Consider the following 25,002-nt stretch of genomic DNA (forward strand, 5'->3'; position numbering starts at 1 on the left):
TTTCCATTTTTTTCACAAATAAACGCAAGTGATATCGAAGAAATTTTTCCACAATCATGAAGTACAATATGTCACGAAAAAACAGTCTCAGAATCAGGGGGATCCGTTGAAGCGTTCCAGAGTAATTACCTCATAAAGTGACAGTGGTCAGAATTGCAAAAATTGGCCCGGTCATTAACGTGCAAACCACCCGCGGGGCTTAAGGGGTTAAAACCAGCATAATGCAGCACACAGCATCGTCCTACAGCCTATTACCTAACACCCGGTGGCGGCAGAACACCCAGGGCCCATGATGACCAGGGGAAGGTCCCAAAAAAGAGGATCCCCGGCGAGATTGGAGGCTTTCTTCCAGAGGGGACAAACAACAAGAACAGTGAGTAAGATGGCACCTGCTTCCCCTGCAACTTCTTCACACTCCTCCAGAAGCTCAGGGGGAGGGGAAGCAGAGAATGTGAAACACAGCAGCAGGGATAATGAGCCCACAGCACCAATGACAAGGGCAGATGTGCAAGAATTTCTGGCTGCAATTCGCTCCTCCATGAGGGAAGATATGCAGGCAATGTTGCAGGAGATGAAAGGGGAGATTACTTCCATTGGGGATCGCACTTCCCACATTGAAAACAAGATGGAAGAATATGCCAGAACGATCAATGCTTTGGTAGATGAAAATGAGGCACTCAGGGAAGAGATGTCTCTGGTCACTGATAAAGTTTATGACTTAAAAGATAGATCCAGACGTAACAATGTGAGGCTTAGGGGAATCCCTGAAGAAGTGCCAGGTAAGGATCTCTCTGAGTTCATGCGACGCTTCTTGGTGGCTGTATTACCTGAGGTTGCCCCTAATGAATTACTGGTGGACAGGATTCATAGAACACCGAAGCCCAGACACGTAGACCCTACCCTGCCTAGAGATATCTTGGCACGTATTCATTTCTTCACTACGAAGGACATGTTCCTATACCAACTAAGGAAAACCCCCAGGCTGCCTGAGGAATTTCAAAATCTGCAGGTCTTCCCAGACCTTTCTTCGGCTACCCTGGCAAAGAGAAGAGAATTTGCCCATGTGTGCAGGGCATTGAGAGAGGCCGGCATACGGTATAGATGGGGATTCAACCCAGTATAACTACTAATACTCCGTGACAGTGGCGTGGTAGCGTGTTTTACCCCTAAACAAGCGGAAGAGAAATTGACAACCTGCTAAAGGCAAGAAAATTGCGCAGGAATGGGTATCGACCTGAAAGAGAGGCGAGGACGCTATCCTGGCTGAGATGGAGCTGTTAGAGGATTGCTGACCTTTTTTTTCCCTTTGTTCTTTTCTGAACTCTGAGTGCCTTTTGGCTTATTGACTGATGGTTCTCTGTTGTTCGGTGGAAGCCGTCTGGTTGGTGATCCTCTGGACTGTGAGAAATCTTGCTGAGTGACAGCGAGATTTGAAAATCTCACAGGACTCTGTGGTCAGATTTATGTCTGAAGAATTTACTTTCTTGACTGAAGTTTTCTCTATGGTTTTTTCTGCGGACTTTTTTCCGCTATGTTTTCTCTTTCTTTTTACTGTTTTTTATCTGTTTTTTTTTCCCCAATTTAACTTGAGGTATATTTCCTCTATTGATGTAACTGATGATCGTTCTAAGGACATATGTGCTTTTTTCAGTGAATGGCTCATGAGGGGTGGTGTGGGGGGAGGGGAGTGGGGGGTGGGGGAGGGGGGAGAGAAAAATTGGATTTTTGTATGCAGCTCATAACAATTTCCTCTTTTATGTGTAATTATGAGTATACAAATTCTCTCGTTGAATGTGAAAGGGTTAAATTCACCTGCCAAACACTCTATGTTGTGGAGGGAGGTGAGGAAATCGAAGGCAGACATTGTGTGTCTGCAAGAGACGCATTTATTGGCAGCTGATAATCATAGATTGCATCAGGCACAATTCCCCCATATATTCTTTGCAAATGCCCAGACTAAGACAGCAGGAATCTGTATTGTGATAAAAAATTCGGTGGCCTTCCAGAACATTCACATGTGTACAGACCCCATGGGTAGATACTTGGTGTTGGTGTGTACATTGAATGGGACCCCTCATACGATTTCAGCACTATGCTGTGTGCAGAATTATTAGGCAAGTTGTATTTTAGAAGATTATTTTTATTATTGATCAACAACTATGTTCTCAATCAACCCAAAAGACTCATAAATATCCAAGCTTAATATTTTTGGAAGTTGGAGTGGTTTTTTTTTTAGATTTGGATATCTGTTTGTGCAGGTAACTATTACTGTTCAGAATTATTAGGCAACTTAATAAAAACCAAATATAATCCCATCTCACTTGTTTATTTTCACCAGGTAAACCAATATCAGTGCACAACATTTAGAAATAAACATTTCTGACATGCAAAAACAAAAACCAAAAAAATTAGTGATCAATATAGCCACCTTTCTTTATGATGACACTCAACAGCCTTCCATCCATAGATTCTGTCAGTTGCTTGATCTGTTTTCGATCAACATTGCGTGCAGCAGCCACCACAGCCTCCCAGACACTGTTCCGAGAGGTGTACTGTTTTCCCTCCCTGTAGATCTCACATTTTATGATGGACCACAGGTTCTCTATGGGGTTCAGATCAGGTGAACAAGGGGGCCATGTCATTATTTTTTCTTCTTTTAGACCTTTACTGGCCAGCCACGCTGTGGAGTAGTTGGATGCATGTGATGGAGCATTGTCCTGCATGAAAATCATGTTTTTCTCGAACGATACCGACTTCTTCCTGTACCACTGCTTGAAGAAGTTGTCTTCCGGAAACTGGCAGTAGGTCTGGGAGTTGAGCTTCACTCCATCCTCAACCCGAAAAGGTCCCACAAGTTCATCTTTGATAATACCAGCCCATACCAGTACCCCACCTCCACCTTGCTGGCATCTGAGTCGAAGTGGAGCTCTCTGCCCCTTACTGATCCAGCCTCTGGCCCATCCATCAGGCCCATCAAGAGTCACTCTCATTTCATCAGTCCATAAAACCTTTGAAAAATCAGTCTTAAGATATTTCTTGGCCCATTCTTGACGTTTTATCTTATGTTTCTTGTTCAAAGGTGGTCGTTTTTCAGCCTTCCTTACCTTGGCTATGTCCCTGAGTATCGCACACCTTTTGATACTCCAGTAACGTTGCAGCTCTGAAATATGGCAAAACTGGTGGCGAATGGCATCTTGGCAGCTTCACGCTTGATTTTCCTCAATTCATGGGCAGTTATTTTGCGCCTTTTTTGGCCAACACGCTTCTTGCGACCCTGTTGCCTATTTGCCATGAAACGCTTGATTGTTCGGTGATCACGCTTCAAAAGTTTGGAAATTTCAAGACTGCTGCATCTCTCTGCAAGACATCTCACAATTTTGGACTTTTCAGAGCCCTTCAAATCTCTCTTCTGACCCATTTTGCCAAAGGAAAGGAAGTTGCCTAATAATTAAGCAGACCTTATATACGGTGTTGGTGTCATTAGTCAACACCCCTCCTCATTATAGAGAAGCACATCACCAGATTTACTTAATTGGTAGTTGGCTCTCAAGCCTATGCAGCTTAGAGTAGGACAACATGTATAAAAAGTATCATGGGATCAAAATACGCATTTGCCTAATAATTCTGCACACAGTATATATGCCCCAAATTCTGCCCAGCTCCCATTTGTGCGAAAAGTCCTCTCTACCATTTCAACACTTAAACAAGGGGAGGTTATTGTATGCGGGGATTTTAACATGCCAATGGATGGTACTTTAGACTGCTCATCTAGATCTGGGTCGCCCTCGGAGAGAATTGGGCAAGTTGGTCCATGAATTTGGTCTGCATGATTTTTGGAGGTACTCTCACACCAGTGAAAGGGACTATACTTTTCATTCTCTCCGACATGGGTCATATAGTAGGATTGACTTATTCCTAGTAGACAATAGAGCTCTCAATAGATGTATATCTGCAGAGGTTGAAATGATTACGTGGTCTGACCACGCACCTATCTACCTATGTGTACATCTTGCGCACCAATTCAACCCAACACCACACTGGCGACTAAACACCTTTCTATTATTGAATGACTCTATAATGACAAAAGCAACAGCAGATTTGACATCTTATTTTGAATTAAACGACAATGGCACAGTTTCCGACGAGGCTTTATGGACAGCGCACAAAGCGGTGATACGGGGAGTCTTCTTACAACAAGCGTCGCAATTGAAAAGAAAGAGGGAGCAACACAGGACTGACCTCCTGACTGAGTTGAAAAAGCTAGAAATATTAAATAAAACCTCCCCCTCCCCGGCTACCACTGAGGCCATATATCAGCTCACATTTAAACTGCGCTCTGATCTGCTGGCAGTATATGAATATAACCTCCGCAAGTTCCAACTTAGTCACTACGCAATGGGAGTTAGGCCGGGAGCCGTTTTGGCCAGACGGGTCAAGAAAAGGGCGGCTAAATCCAGAATAGATCATCTACGGGACTCGAAAGGGTTGATAGCCAGAAGTCCGAAGGACATAGCTGCAGTCTTTGCTGCATACTATAAATCTTTATATAACTTAAAAGATGATGTTGATACCCCACAGCCACAGCAGTCAGATATTGATCAATATTTGAGTGATTTGAAGCTCCCGAAGGTTTCCCAGGAACAGTTACAATTATTGAATGCCCCCTTCACAGAAGTAGAACTGAAAGATGTTATTGATTCATCCAAATGTCATAAGACCCCTGGCCCAGACGGCATAGCTAACGAGTACTATCGTGGTTTCCAAAAAATTCTTACCCCATACCTTATCAGGTTATACAATACCTGGAGAGACTCGGGAAAGGTAGCAGTACCTAATTTGGAGGCTACGATCGTCACATTGCCTAAGCCTGGAAAGACCCCTGATTCTCCAGGTAATTTTAGACCAATAGCACTTTTGAATAGTGATGTAAAGATCTTTACCAAGCTCTTGGCTGTTAGACTAAATCGTGTCGTTCCTTCCCTGATATCCTCGGATCAAGTTGGTTTTGTAGCTGGTAGGGAAGCTAAAGATGGTACGAGGAGGATGTTGGATCTGATTAAAGTGGCAGAGTTGAGCGGCCTCCCCAGTGCACTCCTGTCTCTAGATGCTGAGAAAGTGTTTGATAGGGTGCACTGGGGATACCTTAAAAGTGTTTTGCTTAAATTTGGACTAAAAGGACCTATTCTGTCTGCGATTAACACATTGTACTCCACTCCTTCCGCTAAGGTTTTGACGTCTGGTTTCCTCTCTGAATCCTTCCCCATAACAAACGGGACACGGCAGGGCTGCCCCTTATCTCCAGTCATATTTGCTTTATGTATGGAGCCCTTGGCTGAAAAGATTAGAAATAACTCAGATTTCGAGCATTTCGGTGGGGGGTCCTCCCACAAAATCGGTTTATGTGCAGACGATGTGGTTATCCCGTGCACTGATCTGGACAGGTCCTTCTCTGCCATTATGTCCGATCTCAAAATGTTTACAAACATCTCGTATTATAAACTGAATGCAGCTAAGACGGTTGTCCTGCCGATTCTTGTTCCGTTGTCACTTAGGCAAAGACTGGAAGGGGCATACCCTTTTCAGTGGGCGCAGGAAGGAATGATGTATTTGGGTATCACCTTAACCCTTTCAAAACGATTGGCGGAAGTAAATTTTACTAGAATGATAAATACCGTGCGGGAGGAGCTGGCGGTATTACAAAACGTTGTTGCATCGTGGATAGCCAGGATAAATATTTTTAAAATGAAGGTCCATCCAAAAATGTTATACTATTTTAGGTGTATCCCAATTAAAACCCCTTCTAAATCATAAATACCCTTCAAAGACTGGCTAATAATTACATTTGGGACAATAGGAGACCAAGGGTGTCTAGTAGACTTCTGTATTATCCATATGACATGGGAGGGATGGGAATGCCCAATCTCACAGGCTACTATAGAGCGGCGGTCTTGACGGGAATCAGGGACTGGTGGAACATGGACAGCGGCCACAAATGGTTGCAAATAGAGTCCTTACTTGCCCGAAACCATTCTACCAGATTGATATTGGAGACAGAAGTAGTTAAGCGAAGCACTATGGTCGCCGAGTTACCAACATCGGAGGCTACTATGCGTTGTTGGAGGAATTTGGCATCCAAACTGCTGTTACTCCCCAGGACTGAGATTTCTTTACGAGCTCTAGAATATCATATTCCATATATTAACCTTCAACGTTGGGTGACAGCTGGCTTTCAATCGCTAGCAGACCTGTTGGAGGACAATGTAATAATTCCTTTTGATAAACTAGTTATGAGATTCCCGGACCTACGGCCCTTGTTTTACCAGTATTTGCAAATAAGGCATTTACTCCACTTTACACAGACATCCCCCTTTTTTATTCTGCCTAAGGATAAAAGAGCTATGGGTTACTTTCTCCACTCTAAGACCGGTTCTAAGGGGGTTTCTATACTTTATAGGGCTCTACACGACCCAGATCTGGACGATAAATTGACGTATATGACTCGTTGGGAATGGGATCTAAGAATTTCGATGGACCCGCAGGACTGGCGGGATGGTTTGGATGAGGTCCAGCGAGTTTCGTCGTGTTTAAACCACCTAGAGCAGCTTAAACAGATGCACATGAAATGGTACTACTACCCGGCACAGATGGTACACTTCAGGTCTGAATCATCATCTTTATGTTAGAGAGGATGCAATGGGGAAGGCTCGTTGGGCCACATGTGGTGGTTTTGTCCAAAACTTCAATCACTATGGGGGGCATTGGATAGTTTGATATGGGATGTACTGGGGACTCACCTAGAGATAACACCTAGTATGGGAATACTTCTTATAGGATTAATGGATGTCCCCTGGGAAATTAGAGGAATTTTGTCACATATTCTGATCGCAGTTAGATCAGCTATCGCGGCTAAATGGAAAGGAGTGGGCATCCCTATGGTGGGGGAGATAGTGACCAGACTGAACACGAACTGTCAATATGAAAGGGCTCTGGCACACACATTCAAGGCAAAGAAGAAAACTGATAAAATATGGGAACCTTGGTTAAACAGCCCATTGTCTATACATGGGGAACGTTGAGGAAGCGGGATATTTTGTGTCTGAGTTTGGGTGACACGCGGGACGATTCTGAGCCCCTCTCCCTACCTTGCACCTCCCATCTTGCAATAGTGTAAATATGAGCCATGCGACATTCACAGCACTTACGGATATAAATTATTTCTCACAACCATCTAATATATGGGGAAATTAATGTAATTAATCCATTCTTTTTTCTTTTGTTTTCTTTTATGTATATGTATTTTCCTTTTATTTTATTTTTATACTGTTCATTTTGTACATTTTGTAAGCCCAGAGGTTGGGGCACAGTTTTGGGCATCTGTTGGCCCTATAGATTGTATGTTCTGATTTTTGTGCAAAATTCAATAAACACATTGTTTAAAAAAAAAAATGGTGGGAGATGGTAAGCCATGCCAGAACGCTGCCAGGGATGTTACATGATTGTTATTAAGATTAGTCATAAGATCTTTTAATTCCGCCATTGGGCCCTCCCAGATGAACCAAACGTCGTCAATGTAACGCATTCAGCCATGTACGTTCTCCATTCCCACCACCGGTTCCACTTGAAAGATTTGGCGTTTCCAGGCTCCTAGGAATAAGTTTGCATATGAGGGGGCACATGTGGCCCCCATTGCTGTCCCTTGTAATTGCAAATACACCTTGTTGTTGAACATGAAGACATTGTGTTCCAATATGAACTCAAGGAGAATAATCAGAAGTTCAGCTAAAGGAGGGTCCATCCCACTTGATCCCAGAAACCATTTAACCGCCCGGATGCCATCAGTGTGTCTAATGGAAGAATACAAGGCTTCGACATCCGCCATTACCATTATCATGTTTTCTTCCAATTGGAGGTCACTTAATCGCTGCAAAGCCGCTGTCGTGTCTTGAATAAATGATGGCAAAGTGCGGACTATTGGTTTAAGATAATGATCAACAACTAAGCATACGATTTCACATAGACTTCCGTTGCCTGACACTATGGGTCTCCAGGGTGGGTCAAACTGGTTTTTATGCAATATGGGCAACAAATAAAAGGTGGGTAATTTAAGGTGTAGATTCACCATGGTATCCAAAAATCTCTTAGGGATGATATCTTCTTCATATGCTTTCATAAGGATATTTATTAATTGCTCATGAAACTCGTAGGTGGGATTCCAGAGTGGTTTTCTATAACACGTAGGTATATCCAAAATTTTGTGAGCTTGTTTTTCATAGAGTGTGTTGGGCCATAGTACCAGATTACCCCCTTTATCCGCCGGTTTTATGGTGACATTCTTCAAGGACTGTAGTTCCTGAAGTGCTACCCTTTCATCCCTGGATAGATTCGATAGCCATTTAGGGCTAGATGGAAGCATTTCAATTTCAGCAACTACCATTTTAGTAAAGACATCCACGGAAGCACATGGACCTAGGGGAGGAAAGGTTTTAGATTTTTTTAGTAAAGTTCATAGGAAACTTACCACTGTTCATAGATTGTTGCTCCTCAGATAAATCCTCAAGGATCTGTAGTGCCTCCTGTTCTTGAGTTGTCGGGAATATTTGATCGTTGTCTGTTTTGTGATGGAACTTTTTTAGGAGAATTTTCCTGGCAAATAGGTGTATGTCTTTCACCACCTCGAACTTATCTAGATGACATGATGGAAAGAATGTTAGCCCTCTTTCTGTTATGCTCACGCACGTGCAGACTGGCGTGAGCGTGATTAGTGATCCCACTGTACCATGAACCGAGGAGTGCCTGGAGGGGCGTAAATAAGTATCAGCCCAATCTGACCAAGGTCACACGGCGGCTCAGTCGACTCCGTGAACCAGGGAGGAACCGAGCAGAGGGACCAGGTGCTACTCCAGGTCAGACCACGGTCACAGCTGTTGACCCACACCGGGGAATGCAGGAACAGGCAGGTTAAACTGGCATATTGACTGGTGGGTACTGGCAGGCACGGCTGGTATGCAGACTGGTGGATATTGACAGGCACAGCTGGTATGCAGACAGGTGGGCACTGGCAGGCACGGCTGGCATGCAGACAGGTGGGCACAGGGAGGCACGGCTGACATGCAGACAGGCGGGTACTGGCAAGTAGAAACGTAGGCAGGATAGGGACCAGTACAGACTGGGATACAGGAACAGAGCCACAGGTGTGGTAGACAAGCAGAGCGGAGCAAAACCCGCAGATGCGGTGAACAAGCAAAGCAGAGCAAAACTCGCAGATGCGGTGAACAAGCAAAGCAGAGCAAAACCGCAGATGTGGTGAACAAGCAAAGCAGAGCAAAACCCGCAGATGTGGTGAACAAGCAAAGCAGAGCAAAACCGCAGATGCGTTGAACAAGCAAAGCAGAGCAAAACCGCAGATGCGGTGAACAAGCAAAGCAGAGCAAAACCCGCAGATGCGGTGAACAAGCAAAGCAGAGCAAAACCGCAGATGCGGTGAACTAGCAAAGCAGAGCAAAACCGCAGATGCGGTGAACTAGCAAAGCAGAGCAAAACCGCAGATGCGGTGAACTAGCAAAGCAGAGCAAAACCGCAGATGTGGTGAACAAGCAAAGCAGAGCAAAACCCGCAGATGTGGTGAACAAGCAAAGCAGAGCAAAACCGCAAATGCGTTGAACCAGCAAAGCAGAGCAAAACCACAGATGCGGTGAACAAGCAAAGCAGAGCAAAACCCGCAGATACGGTGAACAAGCAAAGCAGTGCAAAACCGCAGATGCGGTGAACTAGCAAAGCAGAGCCAAACCGCAGATGCGGTGAGCTAGCAAAGCAGAGCAAGACCCGCAGATGCGGTGAACAAGCAAAGGAGAGCAAAACCGCAGATGCGGTGAACAAGCAAAGCAGAGCAAAACCGCAGGTGCGGTGAGCAAGCAGAGAAAAGCAAAACCCGCAGATGCGGTAGACAGGACAGGGCTCTGTTCACATGGAACAGACTGGAAAACACAAGAAGATAGCTGGAACACAGGAAATAGATACAGAGGGAGGGAAACAGAACGAGCAGAACCAGATACACACAAGGTACCTACAATGAAGTTGCGAGTGGACACAAGGCTCACAAACAGAAGTACAGAGACAACGAGTTGGAGTTAGGTGCAGGTTCAGATACCGCAGGAAAGAAGGAAGATACAGACATAGAGACAAGCAAGTAACGGACTAGGACACTGTTCAGACAGGATCTGAACCAGGAACAAGATACAGGAACGAGCCTGGGAACTCAGCCCCCAGGGTGGCAGAAACAGACTAGAGTCAGGACAGGACCTGGCAACTCAGTTGCAAAAGACAAACTGAGTGAAAGTGTTGCTCAGGCACCTCCTACTGGGTGGAGGGGGTTTAAGTATCCAGTGACTCACAGCAATAGGCTGGGGACGCATTAGGACTGTGCACACAGTAACTATAAGAAACAGGCAGAAGCCGCGCCGATGCCCTAAGCAGTCAGACAAGAGACATGGGCACAGCAGATACTGAAACAAAATGTGCAGCCTGGACTGACAGGTAAGATTGCGGTCTTGCATGGTGGGAGGTGGTGCACCATGCAAGCACGCCGCCAGGAATGTTACACTTTCTAATACCCGGCATTGCGATTCGGTGATAATGTGATCAGATAGATTCACTACCTTCATTTGGTCGTTCTTATTTCTATTTCCTTTTCGGGAGGAGATGTCAGAGTATCTTCTAGTTCCATTCTGACCAGCTCTGGTTCTTGGGTATGAGTCCCCTATACTCTCTGTCTCACTGCAAGATGTGCTTCCTTCCGAACGAGGAGTTTGATTCTCCTGAGGTTGATTATTAGGAGTCATGCGAGTTTGTTTCCTAGGATTTTGCCATTTAAAAATGTTGTCATTCTCGTAGTCTCTTAAATCCCTCTGGTATTTTTTTGATTTTTTTGGACTTATGTCATTCTCCCATTTATCCAGCTCTTTTTCCGTATTTTTCAAATACGTTTCTAATTTATCCTTTGTAATGTCTTCATGTAGAGATCTATTAATCTCTTCAATTTCCTTGTCGAGTATATTGAGAGACCGCGTATTCTTTTCTATAATAATGTTAATAAATTCTAAAGAGCATGTATTAGCCACCATTTTCCATCTCCTTACTAATTCCGTGTCCTCCAATTCGAAGGACGAGTATACTTGAACCCTCAAGCCTCGTGGTATAATTTTTTGTTCAAAGTCATTTTCCAGGGAGATCTTGTTCCACCAAAGTTTTGTTTTTCTCTGTAATGCATTTTTGTATTGTACAATGAGATCTTTACCCTCTTGAGAAACCTCTTGGGAAATATATGTATTTCCCTGCTTAAATAGATCAGTGGCCTTAGACCTCCACGAGGTCTCTTTTGCCTTGAAATCCATCAATAGATTATAGTGACACTCTGTTAGTAAACAGAAAAAACATTCAATAACCAACACACGTCACAAAAAAGAAGTGACATGTGTTGCGCCCGACCGGAAGTCCACAACACAGGAATATCTAGACTATAAGTGTATACCGTGGGCACTGACATTCCTCAGGGCATTTGCACGCTACGCTCCTTGCTCATTACATAGAGGCAGCACAATATTGTCACTTCACATTTCCTTGATATAGTTACATTTGGGCAATAAGCCCATGCTGCTGGCACGGACACTTTATAGGGCACTTTCACTTTATGTTTCCTGGTCATTAGTGATGAGCGAGCACTAAAATGCTCGTGTGGCACCCAAGGGGTCCGGTTGCCACAGTGGTATTGCCTCCCTCACAAGGAAGGGTCCCCTAGTCAGGTATACTAGCATGAAACACTTTCCTGGCTCCAGACCAGCAAGGGGAGCTCCTCCCCTTAGCAACTGGGATCTGGAGGCAGGGTTAGTTAGAGTTAGAGGGGAGTTGAAGACAGGACAGCGAAGAGGAAAGACCTGGGGAGTGGAGCTGCACGGCAGTTCACCCCAGAGAGGAGCGCAGAAGGTCTCCTGGCCCCACCAGATGCCCGGAGGCTCAGCAGCACATAGGGCCCAACACCGCCACGTGGGAGCGACACTCCAGGAAGGCCCGAGCTGTCTGCCATACGGGTGAGCACAAAGACGTTTTACTCAGGGACGAGGGCCGCAGCACAGCTATAAGCAGCAGGGACAAAGAGATTAGCGTAAAGGGAAGGCCTACAACTTTACCTGGTGAGGTGGATTCCCAACTTGCTTCCAGTCCGCCCGGATCTCTACTACCAGCTAGTACCTGTGCCCCGGTCTGCCTAACCACCGCAAGTAAAGATAAGAGGAAACCGCCATTAAGTTGTGGACTGGTCATTATCTGCACCATCCCCTGCACTACACTGCACAGCAACATCTATAACATCACCACTTCCTGCTCTGGAGCTAAGCTCTGCCTGTGGAGAGCTGAACCAACTCTGCTGCGTCATCATCAGCTCCAGAGGATCTGCACCGCAGCGGCGGCCCCATATAGCCACATACCACAGGTGGCGTCACGAATATTATATATATAAAACTTTAATGCCCCTTTTCTTTATTCTCCTTTTATTGACCGCCCTGGGTCACAGACCGGGTCACCGCCACTGTGGCATCCCCCCAGCATTGACCGGCCCGGCTACCGAGTAGCCCACGGCCCAGGGGGCGCGTCAACTTGGCATCACGAACAGGATTTACGAAGTCCGGTATGACCAGGTACTGTGTGCCATACACTTTACTGAACTGTATGATCACGACATTTGCCGCCAGCCGAGGGGAAGCAGGAGACCCCGATCCGGAACCGCCGGGTAAGCAATCCATCTCGCCGGCAGAGCAGCATACTGGTACGTCAGCAGACACCCAGGACGTGGCTGAGGTTCACTAGGGGGGAGGAAGATGCCCAACCTGGGAGAGGATTCAGCCGCAGGCGCGGTCGCCGCCACTGTGATGCCGTAGCCAATGCCATATAAACCAGGGGCTGCGTGGCTGCCCCAGTACTCAGGGGAGTCGCACACCCTGAGCGACTTTGAGGAGAGACTGCGCAGTTTGTTTCAAGTGTACCCCCCTGTCTGAGAAGCAAAAAGTCAGCATCCTCATAGGCCAGCTAATCGGTGCAGCCCAGAGAGAGGTGAAGTCCTGGCAGGGCAGGGACAAAGGCACTGTTGAGGAAATACTGGCCCGGTTGAAGGATACCTTTGACACCCGCACAGCAGTAGAGATAAAAATGAAGTTCTACGGGTGCAAACAAAGGGTGCAGGACAGTGTACGGGACTATGCTCTAAACCTGCAGGAGGCGCTGCAGGCCATTAAACAGGTGGACCCCGACAGTGTGCGAGAGGAGGACAGATTGCTAACTGAGCAGTTTATTGAGGGGCTCCTGTCTAACGCTCACCGGACACAGCTGCGCATTATGGCTCTGCAAAACCCTGATCTGGACTTTGGGCAATTTAAAGACCGAGCCATCCGGGTGCTACGAGAACCAACCCCAGGTGGCACTGCACCTCTCCAGCGCCCAGCTATCACATACCACCAGGAGGTGGCGTCCTTTTCCCCAGCACCTGTGGAGGCTGACGCACAGACCCTAGATAATGACCCGTCTGCAGATCTACGCCTTCAGGTCCAGGAGCTGACCAAAAGTGTGGCTACACTAACTAAAACTGTGCAGGCTATGCAAGTGTCTCCAAAGGAAAAGATCCAGCTGGCTTCCAGTCCAGATGACGTCCCGTGACAACGGCAGAGAAAAATTCCACCGACCAGAGGTAGAAACTGGGATCGCTATGACCAGAACGGACAACCCATCTGCCGCCGCTGTCAAAAGGCGGGGCACCTCGCAAGATTCTGCAATTTAAAACGGGCAACCCCTAGGGCAGAGGGCCAACTCCCAGGAGTAAGACGACCAGGCCCACAAAGCTGGCGAGACAAGTGCGTGGGAGGACGACCGGTCCTACCTGTCGTGCTTGATGGCATCCCGATGAACGCGTTGCTGGACACGAGATCCCAGGTGACAACGATGCCATATATCCTTTATAAACAATACTGGACTGACTCAGACATTACCCGCAGTCCAGATGAACATCTTAGCATCTATGCCAGCAATGGTCAGCCCTTGCCTCAGGTGGGGTATAAAGAGGTGACCATAAAGGTTGGCCGAGTAGAATTGCCATCACAAGGAATGATTATTGTTGATATTGATCTCCGAGAAAGTCATCCTATGATAACTATAGGCACCAATGTGATAGAGAAATGTCTTGGGGAAATTATTCTTTTGTTGCAACAGGTCGCAGAGACTGCCAGTTCCAGTCAGCAGCGAGTTCTGCAGAAGGAGATCAGAGCCCTGATGAAAAGACAACAGGTAGAGCTGTCTGGTGGAGAAGTCGGCAGTGTCAGGATGAGTGATCCATTCCCCATTGCAATGCCCCCTAGGAGTGAAATGTTAATATAGTGTCGGGCAGCAATCGATCTCAGGGGTCAAGATTATCAGGCCCTGGTAGAACCCGTGTACTCTGACAGTAGGCCCACCATCTTGACATCAAGGGGTGTAGTCGATGTTCGCAAGGGGAGAGTACCGATACGCATCCTGAATTGCGGGGAGAAAGAGGTCCATTTACCCTGGTATTCCACCCTTGCTAAGCTGTTCACTGTCAGTAACAATGCAATGAAGGCAGTGGAACCCTTGCCTCCGTCCAAACCGGTGGAGGATAATGGCTCCAAGGAGCAGATGGAGGATTGGTGTCAGAAGCTACAAGTAGGCACTGACTCCACCCCTTTGCACCAAAAGCATGGGGTGTACTGGGTGGTTCAAGAATATGAGCGAGTCTTCAGCAAACATCCACTAGACTTCGGGCAGGTAAAAGGGGTCCAACAGCATATCCCCATAGGAGATCATCCGCCCATTAAAGAGAGGTACCGGCCTGTACCCCCAGCTCATTATCAATGTGCCAAAGGAATGCTACGGGAGATGAAAGAGGATGGGGTGATCAGAGATAGTTGTAGCCTCTGGGCAGCTCCATTAGTTCTCGTTAGAAAGAAAGATGGTACAATGAGGATGTGTGTTGATTACAGGCAGATTAACCGCATTACACATAAGGACGCCTACCCATTACCCAGAATTGAGGAATCATTAGCTGCACTAAGATCCGCTAATTATTTCTCCACTTTGGATCTCACCAGTGGGTATTGGCAGGTTCCTGTGTCAGAAGCGGACAGAGAAAAGACCGCGTTTACAACACCAATGGGCCTCAGCGAGTTCAACTGCATGCCATTTGGGCTCTGCAACACCCCAGGAACCTTCCAGCGGTTAATGGAATGTTGCCTGGGACACAAAAACTTTGAAACCGTCCTGCTGTACCTAGACGATGTAATCGTCTACTCAAAGACACATGAAGACCACCTGGAGCACCTGGCCGAGGTGTTCTAAGCCCTATCTGGTTATGGCCTGAAAGTAAAGCCGTCCAAGTGCCACCTGTTGAAACCCAAGGTGCAGTACCTAGGTCATGTGATAAGCGCCGAAGGTGTAGCACCAGACCCTGAAAAAGTCACCGTGATCAAGGACTGGCCAAGACCCTCCACTATCAAGGAAGTGCAGAAGTTCCTCGGGCTGGTAGGCTACTACAGGAGATTCATCAAGGGTTTCATCAAGATAGCGGCACCCATGCAGGACCTCCTAGTGGGCCAGTCCAAGAGGGCCAAGAACCCAAATTTACAGTCTTCACGGATAACAACCCGCTGACGCACCTGGAGACTGCGAAGCTTGGTGCCCTAGAACAACGATGGATGGCTCTACTGTCCAACTACGAGTTTACCATCAAGTAGCAGGAGGGACATAAAAACACTAATGCTGATGCGCTGTCCAGGATGCCCAACTTGCCAGATGGGGGAGAAGACCCGGAAGAGCTGGAGGAGATAGAGCTACCCGCTTTCCATCGTCACGGGGTGACCCAGTGCTCCCACTGTGTGAGGGACAAGCGCTCCACCAACAGGGAGGCCACGTTTAACCCATTGCCCCACCATGGATGGGCAGAAACGCAAGATAGCGACCCGGCTGTCCGCCTGGTAAAGGAGTTGCTGACACAAGCTGACTCGCTCCCTGATCCAGATGCTCCACAGGAGACCCAACAGTTGTGGAAGGAGAAGGGCAAACTGTTCATCTACAAGGGAAAGCTGTGTCAAAGAAGCAGCCACTCCCGGACACACGAACTTGTCTGGCAGGTGGTAGTCCCGAGGCGGGATGCGCCAATGGTCTTAGAAGCGTACCACGATGGACAGGACACTTCGGGTGGAAGAAGTTTGAAGTCCTGCTACATGAGTGATTCTACTGGGTTGGCATGAGGAAAGCAATCGATAGATGGTGTCGAGAATGTGGTCCATGCAACCTGAGATGGAAAGACCGTGATAGCCAGAGGGCTTCCCTGCAGCCCATAATCACCAAACAACCACTTGAACTGGTAGCCTTGGACCACGTGAAGCTAATCCCAAGCCGGTCAGGCTATGTCTACGGTCTCACCATAGTAGACCACTACTCCCGATTCTTGGTAGTAGTGCCAGTGAAAGATCAGATGGCTCAGAAGGCAGCCAAAGCGTTTCAACAACACTTTTGTCGCCCACACGGTTACCCTTAACAAGTGCTTACCGACCAAGGTCCAGCCTTTGAAGCAGAAGTGTTTCAAGAATTCTGTAACTTGTACGGCTGCAAGAAAATAAGGACGACGCAGTATCATCCCCAGACCAATGGGTTGTGTGAGAAGATGAACCAGGTGGTAATAGACCTGTTGAAGACGTTGCCCCTTGAAGAACGTTGCCTGTGGCCCGAGAATTTACCAGATTTGGTGGACCTATATAACCGCAACCCGGTGAACTCCACCAACTGTACACCAGCTTACCTGATGAGAGCAAGACCTGGTAAGCTACCCGTTGACTTAGACATGGGAGTTTTAACATCACCAGATGCAGATTGGGATACTGAGTGGCAGCAACAATACCGCAAGGTGCAAGTGTCGCGCCCCCGGGGCCGTGGGGTACTCGGCAGCCGGGCCCTCAGATGCTTGGGGGATATCACGGTGGCTGGCCCGGTCCGTGGCCCAGGGCGGACAACTGAAAAGAGGGGAATGTATATTGGGACAATAGGTTTGTAAATGTTCGTGACGCCACCTGCGGTTTCTGGTGAGGACCACCAGCGCTGCAGCAGTCCTCTGAGGCCGGTGTTCTGGCAGCTAAGATAGTGTAGCTCCCCACAGATGGAGCTGGGCCTCAGGGCAGCGTAGGTATAGGGAATGCAGGGATGCAGGGCAGAGGTGACCCAGCCGGGTCAGAGTAAAAATAGGGACAGACACGATAGTCACTTCAGTACCTTTTACTGGTGGTATTCAATCTGGAGCACTGTAGGGTGAGGGGTGCACATCAGGACTCTCCCCAGTGAGTGGGTATAGGGCCTCCTGTTTCTTGCCTTTGTGTAGTAAGTTTCTGACCTGCTTGGAGCTAGGCCTAACTTAGTCTCTGTCTTGCACCTACTGACCTTGTGGTAGGGCCTTCTCTTGGAGTACACACTCCCAGGTTGTGAGGCCTCCGTGTCTCCTGGCTGTAACATACCTGGCGGCGTCCTTGCATAGTGGTCCATCTCCCACTGTGCAAGAGCGCGCACTTGATTTCCAGTCCAGACTGCCACTCTGGCTTCTTTCCATACTGTCTGCTTTGCTCTGCTCTGGCTGCTTAGGGCGACGCCCGCCGAACTTCCTGTTTCTTGTAGCTGCTGCAGACACACCCCTAATGCGTCCTCAGCCTATTGCTGTCTGTCACCTGGTATTTAAACCAGCTCCTCCTTGGAATCCATGCCTGAGCATCTTGTTCTGTCAGTTGGCTTCTAGTCACTGATGTGCCAGGTCCTGTCTATGTTTCCTGCCTTGCGGTATCAGTTCCCGTGTCTGAACTGAGTCCTGTCTGTGCTCTCTAGCCAGCTGTCTTTCTGCCTCTCCTGGAGGCTGTATTTCCAGGCTTGTCTGAACACGCTCCTAGCCTGTTTGTCCCGCCCTCTGGGGGTCGCATACCCAGACTCGTTCCTGTATTTTGTTGCTGTTACAGTTCATGTCTGAAATGTCTCCTAACCTGCTTCCTGTTTTTCTCTATGTCCGTACCTTCCCTTTCTCCTGCATTGTCTGAACCAGCACTTGGCCTTACCTTGGCTCGTTCCTGTATTTTGTTGCTGTTACAGTTCCTGTGTGAACTGTCCCCTAACCTGTTTCCTGTTTTTCTTTATGTCCGCACCTTCCCTTTTTCTGCAGAGTCTGAACCTGCTCCTAACTCCTACTCGTTGTCGCTGTACTTCCGTTTGTGAGTTTAGAGTCCACTCACTACTTCATTGCTAGTATCTTGTGTGTATCTGGTTCTGCCTTTCCCTTCCTGTCTGTTCCGTGTGAACAGAGCCCTGTCCCCTCTGCTTTGCCTTGCTCACCGCTCCGGCGGTTCTTGCCTGCCGCTCTGCCTTGCTCCTGCGGTTTGCTCCGCTCCTGCGGTTTCCGCTCTGCTCTGCCTTGCTCACCGCTCCTGCTGTTTCCGCTCTGCTCTGCCTTGCTCACCGCTCCTGCGGTTTCCGCTCTGCTCTGCCTCGCTCACCGCTCCTGCGGTTTCCGCTCTGCTCTGCCTCGCTCACCGCTCCTGCGGTTTCCGCTCTGCTCTGCCTTGCTCACCGCTCCTGCGGTTTCCGCTCTGCTCTGCCTTGCTCACCGCTCCTGCGGTTTCCGCTCTGCTCTGCCTTGCTCACCGCTCCTGCGGTTTCCGCTCTGCTCTGCCTTGCTCACCGCTCCTGCGGTTTCCGCTCTGCTCTGCCTTGCTCACCGCTCTGGCGGTTTCCGCTCTGCTCTGACCCTTTGCTCGCTGCTCCGGCAGTCTCGCTCTGCTCTGACCCTTTGCTCGCTGCTCTGGCAGTCTCGCTCTACTCTGACCCTTTGCTCGCTGCTCCGGCAGTCTCGCTCTGCTCCACTCTTGCTCACCGCTCCAGGCGGCTTCGTCCTGCTCTACTCTCGCTCTCCGCTCTGGGCGGCCTCACTCTGCTGTGCTTGTCCACCGCATCTGCGGTTCTGTTCCTGAGTCCCAGTCTGTACTGGGTCCTATCCACTCTGTGCTCCAACCTGTCGTACCTGCCAGTACCTCCGTGCCTGCATACCAGTCGTGCTTACCAGCATCCACCCGTCTGCATACCAGCCGTGTCTGCCTATACCCACCAGTCTGTGTGCCAGCCTAACCTGCCTGTTCCTGTATTCCCCGGTGTGGGTCAACAGCCGTGTCCGGGGTCTGACCTGGAGTAGCACCTGGTTCCTCTGCTCGGTTCCTCCTTGGTGCACTGGCGTCGTATGCCGTCGTGCGACTTTGGTCGGATCGGGTGGATACTTAGTTACGCCCCTCCAGGCATTCACTCTCCGGTACGGTCCAGTGGAATCACTACATATACACGCACACGCCAGTCAGTCCGGGCGTGTGCATTACACTGGCTCTGGTACGTATCAGCTTCTGGTGAACCTGGGACCTGTAATTCAACAGGGATTCCGGTTGTTTCTTACTGGGTCATAGAGATCCCTGTAATCTCGGACCCGGTGTCCGGTATATGCTTTCGGGGTGAGTTGGTTAAGCTCCTCTGCCCCCTATGTTACTCACTTTCCACTCACCTTTGGCCGCTTGGGGCCCTCACTAGGCTTCAGGGCTGCTGGAGGCCTAGTTTGCCTCACACAGCAGCCTGTGTGCAGCTACATCCTGTCTCTCTGCAGAATGAACACTGACTGAGCTGCCTGGCTCCACCTTCCCTTTATATATCCCCATGAGGGCTCCCTCTGCTGGTATGAGGTGGAAGGTGGAGGTGTTTGCATGTAGCGAGGGCCTCTTGTGGAGGAATCCATCCATACACCCCTCTAGGATCTGTGGCAGGGGCACCACACAAGAATGTGTGGAGAGAAGTTTGTCTCAGGCGAGACAGAGGCAGGAGAAAACTAACAATCGGCACGCACCTGCAGTTCCCCCGTCACCTGGAGAACAAGTGTGACACCCCAGGGGTCTGGTTGTCACAGTGATAGAGATATTACGTCTGAGAGCAGGTGGGAGGTCCTTTGGTCAGGGATCCTGTGCATGCCACACCTCCTGCCCAGCCTTGGGAGGGGAAGAACTTCCCCTGTATAAACCCGGGGCTGAGGCAGGGTGAGTGAGTCCAGGAAGAGTAGAGACAAGAGCAGCATAGGAAGCAGCAGAGTCACAAGGAGTCAGGGGCTGGCAGCTAAAGAGCTCGCCCTGACTAAGAAGATTCTTTACCGGACCCGGAGTCCGAGGCTGTGGGGACTAACTTCTACCCAGCAGCAGAATCCGTCAGGCAGGGGATTTCAGGTCCCCTGGCCCAGAAGCCCGAAGGCCCGGTCACACGCGTGGGACCAGCACCGCCATCGTGGAGCGGAAGCCATTAGAAGGCCCCGAGTCACCGGCCATACGGGTGAGCACCACACGGTACACTCAGGGATGTGGGCTACTTACATCAGCTTCTAGCAAGGTAGCCAGAAGAGTACAGTCAGCTTGGGAGGCCTACAACTACGCCTGGCCAGGGGAGATCCCATCTGCTCAAGGACTGACCAGGCCCCGTTCGCTAGCAAGTACTCCGGGAGGGTCTATCGTTGTTACCAGTAAAGACCCTGAACGCTACCATACCGTCTCTGAGTGGTTCCTGCTACCCCCATCATCCACGTCGGCTGCCCTGAGGCCATACCCCTCCCGTTGGGGGTTATACTATCACGCTGCACCATCCTTCCACCGGCCTCAGCGGTCTGCCCTGCAGCAGCAGCCCCCTGGCTGCATTCAACGGGTGGCGTAGTCATCAACCATTTTCTACCGCTAACAGACTGCCGTCCAGTTTGACTCCCTGGGCACGGACCGGGTCACCGCCACGAGACTACAACCCTAAACAGATCCGGCTCCGGGTAAGCTCCCGCGTGCGCAACGCAGCGCGACACAGGCCCAGGGGCGCGTCAACTTTGGCGTAGTCGGCAGGATCACGTGCCCGCAACCACCGGGTACTGCGTGCCTGAAAAGCAAAGACTGTTCAAACTTACCAGTGGTGAAGATTCCCGCCATCGGTGAAGATTCCCGCCATCCGGCGCCATCTTCAGCCTTCTTCCCGCCATCGGTGAAGTTTCCCGCCATCCGGCGCCATCTTCAGCCTTCTTCCCGCCATCCGTGGAGTTTTCCCGCCATTGGACGCCATCTTGAGGACGCCGCGCGGGAAGAAGAGGGGCGTGGACTCCGAAAGCGCGTGAGAACTGAAGCCCCGCCTCACGTCCGGACGTTGCGTAAGGTCCTGGAAGGAGCCCAGCAGACGCCGACGTCACAGGAGCGCGACGGAAGGTCCTCAACCCTGACGATCCACTGCGGAGCCGCGGCCTACGGAACAGGATCATCGCAAGGTAGGCCACGGTCCACTAGGGGGGAGGAAGATGTCGGATACGGAGGAGAGCTCCACTGCCTCAACCCCCGCCAGCGCTACCGCTGTTGCAGTTATGCCCTTCACCATGCCCTATATCCCGGGAGCAGCTTGGCTACCCCAGTACTCAGGGGAGTCACATACCCTGCATGACTTTAGAGAAAAGCTGGATAGCCTCTTCCAGGTGTACCCCCTCACAGAAGAGCAAAAAGTGAGCATCCTGGTGGCCCAACTAACTGGGGCAGCCAAAAGGGAAGTAAAATCCTGGCCACCTGGGAGGAAGACTGTCGCAGGGATACTAACCCGGCTGAAGGACACTTTTGATACCCGCACCTCAGCCGAGATTAAACTTAGATTCTACGGGTGCAAGCAGCGAGCGCATGAGAGTATAAGGGACTATGCACTCAACCTACAAGAGGCCCTGAGGGCCATTAAGCAGACCGACCCTAATGGAGTGGGAAACGAGGACAGGCTGTTGACCGAACAATTTATAGAGGGTTTATATTGCAATGCCCACCGCACCCAGTTGCGGGCAATGGCCTTACAGGACCCTCATCTAGAATTTGCACAGTTCAAGGACAGAGCCATCCGGGTGCTCCGAGAACCGGCACCAGGTGGCGTTGTGACCCACAGACGCCCCACTACCACTTACTACCAGGAGGCGGCGCCCTTGTCAGCAGGGCCTGTGGGAGCTGATGCGCAGGCTTTGGACAATGACCCGGCTCCAGACCTACACCATCAGGTCCAAGAGCTAGCTAAAAGCGTTGCTGCGCTAACCCGAACTGTGCAGTCTTTACAGGTTTCCACTCCAGGGAAGATCCAGCTGGCATCCGGACCGGAGGACATCCCGTGGCGTCGACCAAGGAGGACCCCACCGGCCAGAGGAAGACCCAGTGACCGATACAGCGAGGACGGACGACCCATCTGCCGCCGCTGCAATCAACCCGGACATATGGAAAGGTACTGTTCTTTAAACGGGCACAACCTGGGGTAGAGGGCCAACCCCCAGGAAAAAGATCACCAGGCCCATCGAACTGGTGCGACAGATATGTGGGAGGACGTCCAGTCTTGCCTGTGGTACTGGATGGCATTCCCATGAGTGCCCTACTGGACACCGGGTCACAGGTCACCACCATCCCGTACGTGCTCTTCAAGCAGTACTGGAATGACTCGGATATTACCCGCTACCCTGACGACGACTTGAGTATCATCGCCAGCAATGGTCAGCCCGTGCCACAGATCGGATTTAAAGAGGTGACCATCAAAATTGGTAGAGTCGAACTGGCCGCACAGGGACTGATCATTGTAGATATTGACAAACATGAGAGTCACCCAAAAATAACTCTAGGAACTAATGTAATTGAAAATTGTCTTGCAGAGGTGATTTTCCTTTTACAGGAGGTTGCCAAGAATGCCAGCTCCGGCGAGCAGCGGGTGCTCCAGAAAGAGATCCGGGCACTGATGCAACGGCAACAAGTGGAACTCTCCGGCGGTGAGATTGGTAGCGTAAGAATGTGTGACCCTTTTCCTATTGCCATGCCCCCAAAAAGTGAAATGATGATTTGGTGCCGGGCAGCTATTGGTCTGAGAGGTAGAGATTACCAGGCAATGGTAGAACCAGTTTACTCAGACAGTAGGCCCACCATTTTGACAGCACGGGGGGTGGTCAATGTACGCCATGGGAGGGTGCCCGTTCGCATAATAAATATCGGGGAGAGGGAAGTGTACCTGCCCCGGTATGCCACGCTAGCCAAATTATATACCACTATTCAAAATTCTATACAATCTGTGGAACCCTTGCCTCCATCTCACCCGGAGGAAGGTAACGGCTCTAAGAAAGACATGGAGGACTGGTGTCAGCAACTACATCTGGGTACTGACTCCACTCCCTCACACCAGAAACAAGGAGTCTATCGGGTGGTTCAAGAGTATGAGAGAGTGTTTAGTAAACACCCGTTAGACTTCGGGCGAGTCAAGGGGGTAGAACACCGCATCCCCACGGGAGATCATCCTCCCATAAAAGAGAGGTATCGACCCGTACCCCCTGCACATTACCAACACGCCAAGGGGATGCTTAGAGACATGAAGGAGGCTGGGGTAATCCGGGATAGCTGTAGCCCCTGGGCAGCCCCACTAGTTTTAGTCAAAAAGAAAGACAACACCATGAGGATGTGTGTAGATTACCGGAAAATCAACCGTATCACACACAAGGATGCGTACCCCTTACCAAGGATAGAGGAGTCATTGGCTGCTTTAAGATCTGCTAACTTCTTCTCTACCTTGGATCTCACTAGCGGGTACTGGCAGGTTCCTGTAGCAGAGGCGGACCGGGAGAAGACCGCATTCACCACCCCGATGGGACTTAGCGAGTTCACCTGCATGCCGTTCGGACTCTGCAACGCCCCAGGAACCTTCCAACGATTAATGGAGTGCTGTCTGGGCCACAGAAACTTCGAGACGGTCCTGTTGTACCTGGACGATGTCATCGTATACTCCAAAACTTATGAGGACCACCTGAAACACCTGGCGGAGGTGTTCGAAGCTCTGGCGAGTTACGGCCTAAAGGTGAAACCCTCCAAGTGTCACCTCCTGAAACCAAAGGTGCAATACCTGGGACACGTGGTGAGCGCTGACGGAGTGGCTCCCGACCCCGATAAGATCACCGCAATCAAAGGATGGCCAAGCCCTTCCAGCGTAAAAGAAGTGCGGCAGTTCCTAGGGTTGGTAGGCTACTACCGAAGGTTTATTCCCGGTTTCACCAAAAAGGCGGCGCCTATGCAGGACCTCCTGATAGGCCAGTCCCGGAAGGCCAAGAACCAGAAGCCGCCCTTCAAATGGGAAGAGCTAGAGGAAGAGTCCTTCCGCCAGCTGAAGATGGCCCTCACGGGGGATGAAATCTTGGCGTATCCGGACTATAGCCAGCCCTTCATCCTCTACACCGACGCCAGTAACGTCGGGCTAGGAGCCGTACTGTCCCAGATTCAGCAGGGGAAAGAGCGAGTAATCGCCTATGCCAGCCGAAAACTGCGACCCACCGAAAGGAATCCCGAGAATTATAGCTCATTTAAGCTAGAGTTCCTGGCCGTGGTATGGGCAGTCACCCAGCGCTTTAAGCATTACCTCGCTTCTTCCCGGTTCACCGTATACACGGATAACAACCCGCTGACACACCTGGACACGGCAAGACTCGGTGCCCTGGAGCAGAGGTGGATGGCCCGTCTGTCCAACTACGAGTTCACAATTAAATACCGGGCAGGGCGCTCCAATACCAACGCGGACGCCCTGTCCAGGATGCCCAACCTGCCGGACGGAGGAGAAGATCCGGAGGGACTGGAAGAAGTTGAACTCCCTGCGTTCCACCGTCATGGGACTATCCAGTATTCCCACCGGGTAAGGAGTAAGCAGGCTGCTACGTTGAACCCCTTACCTCACTACAACTGGGCGGAAACGCAAGACAGCGACCCTGCCGTCCGACTGGTGAAGGAGATGCTGACTCGCCCGGAGGCTAGCCTGGAATCAGACGCTCCAGAGGAAGCCAAACAACTATGGGCAGAGAAGAGTCGACTGTTCCTTTACAAGGGGAAG

Source organism: Phyllobates terribilis, unplaced genomic scaffold (assembly GCF_046119375.1).
Source record: "Phyllobates terribilis strain yellow unplaced genomic scaffold, ASM4611937v1 Scaffold_1__5_contigs__length_1240528914, whole genome shotgun sequence".
NCBI classification, from domain to species: domain Eukaryota; kingdom Metazoa; phylum Chordata; class Amphibia; order Anura; family Dendrobatidae; genus Phyllobates; species Phyllobates terribilis.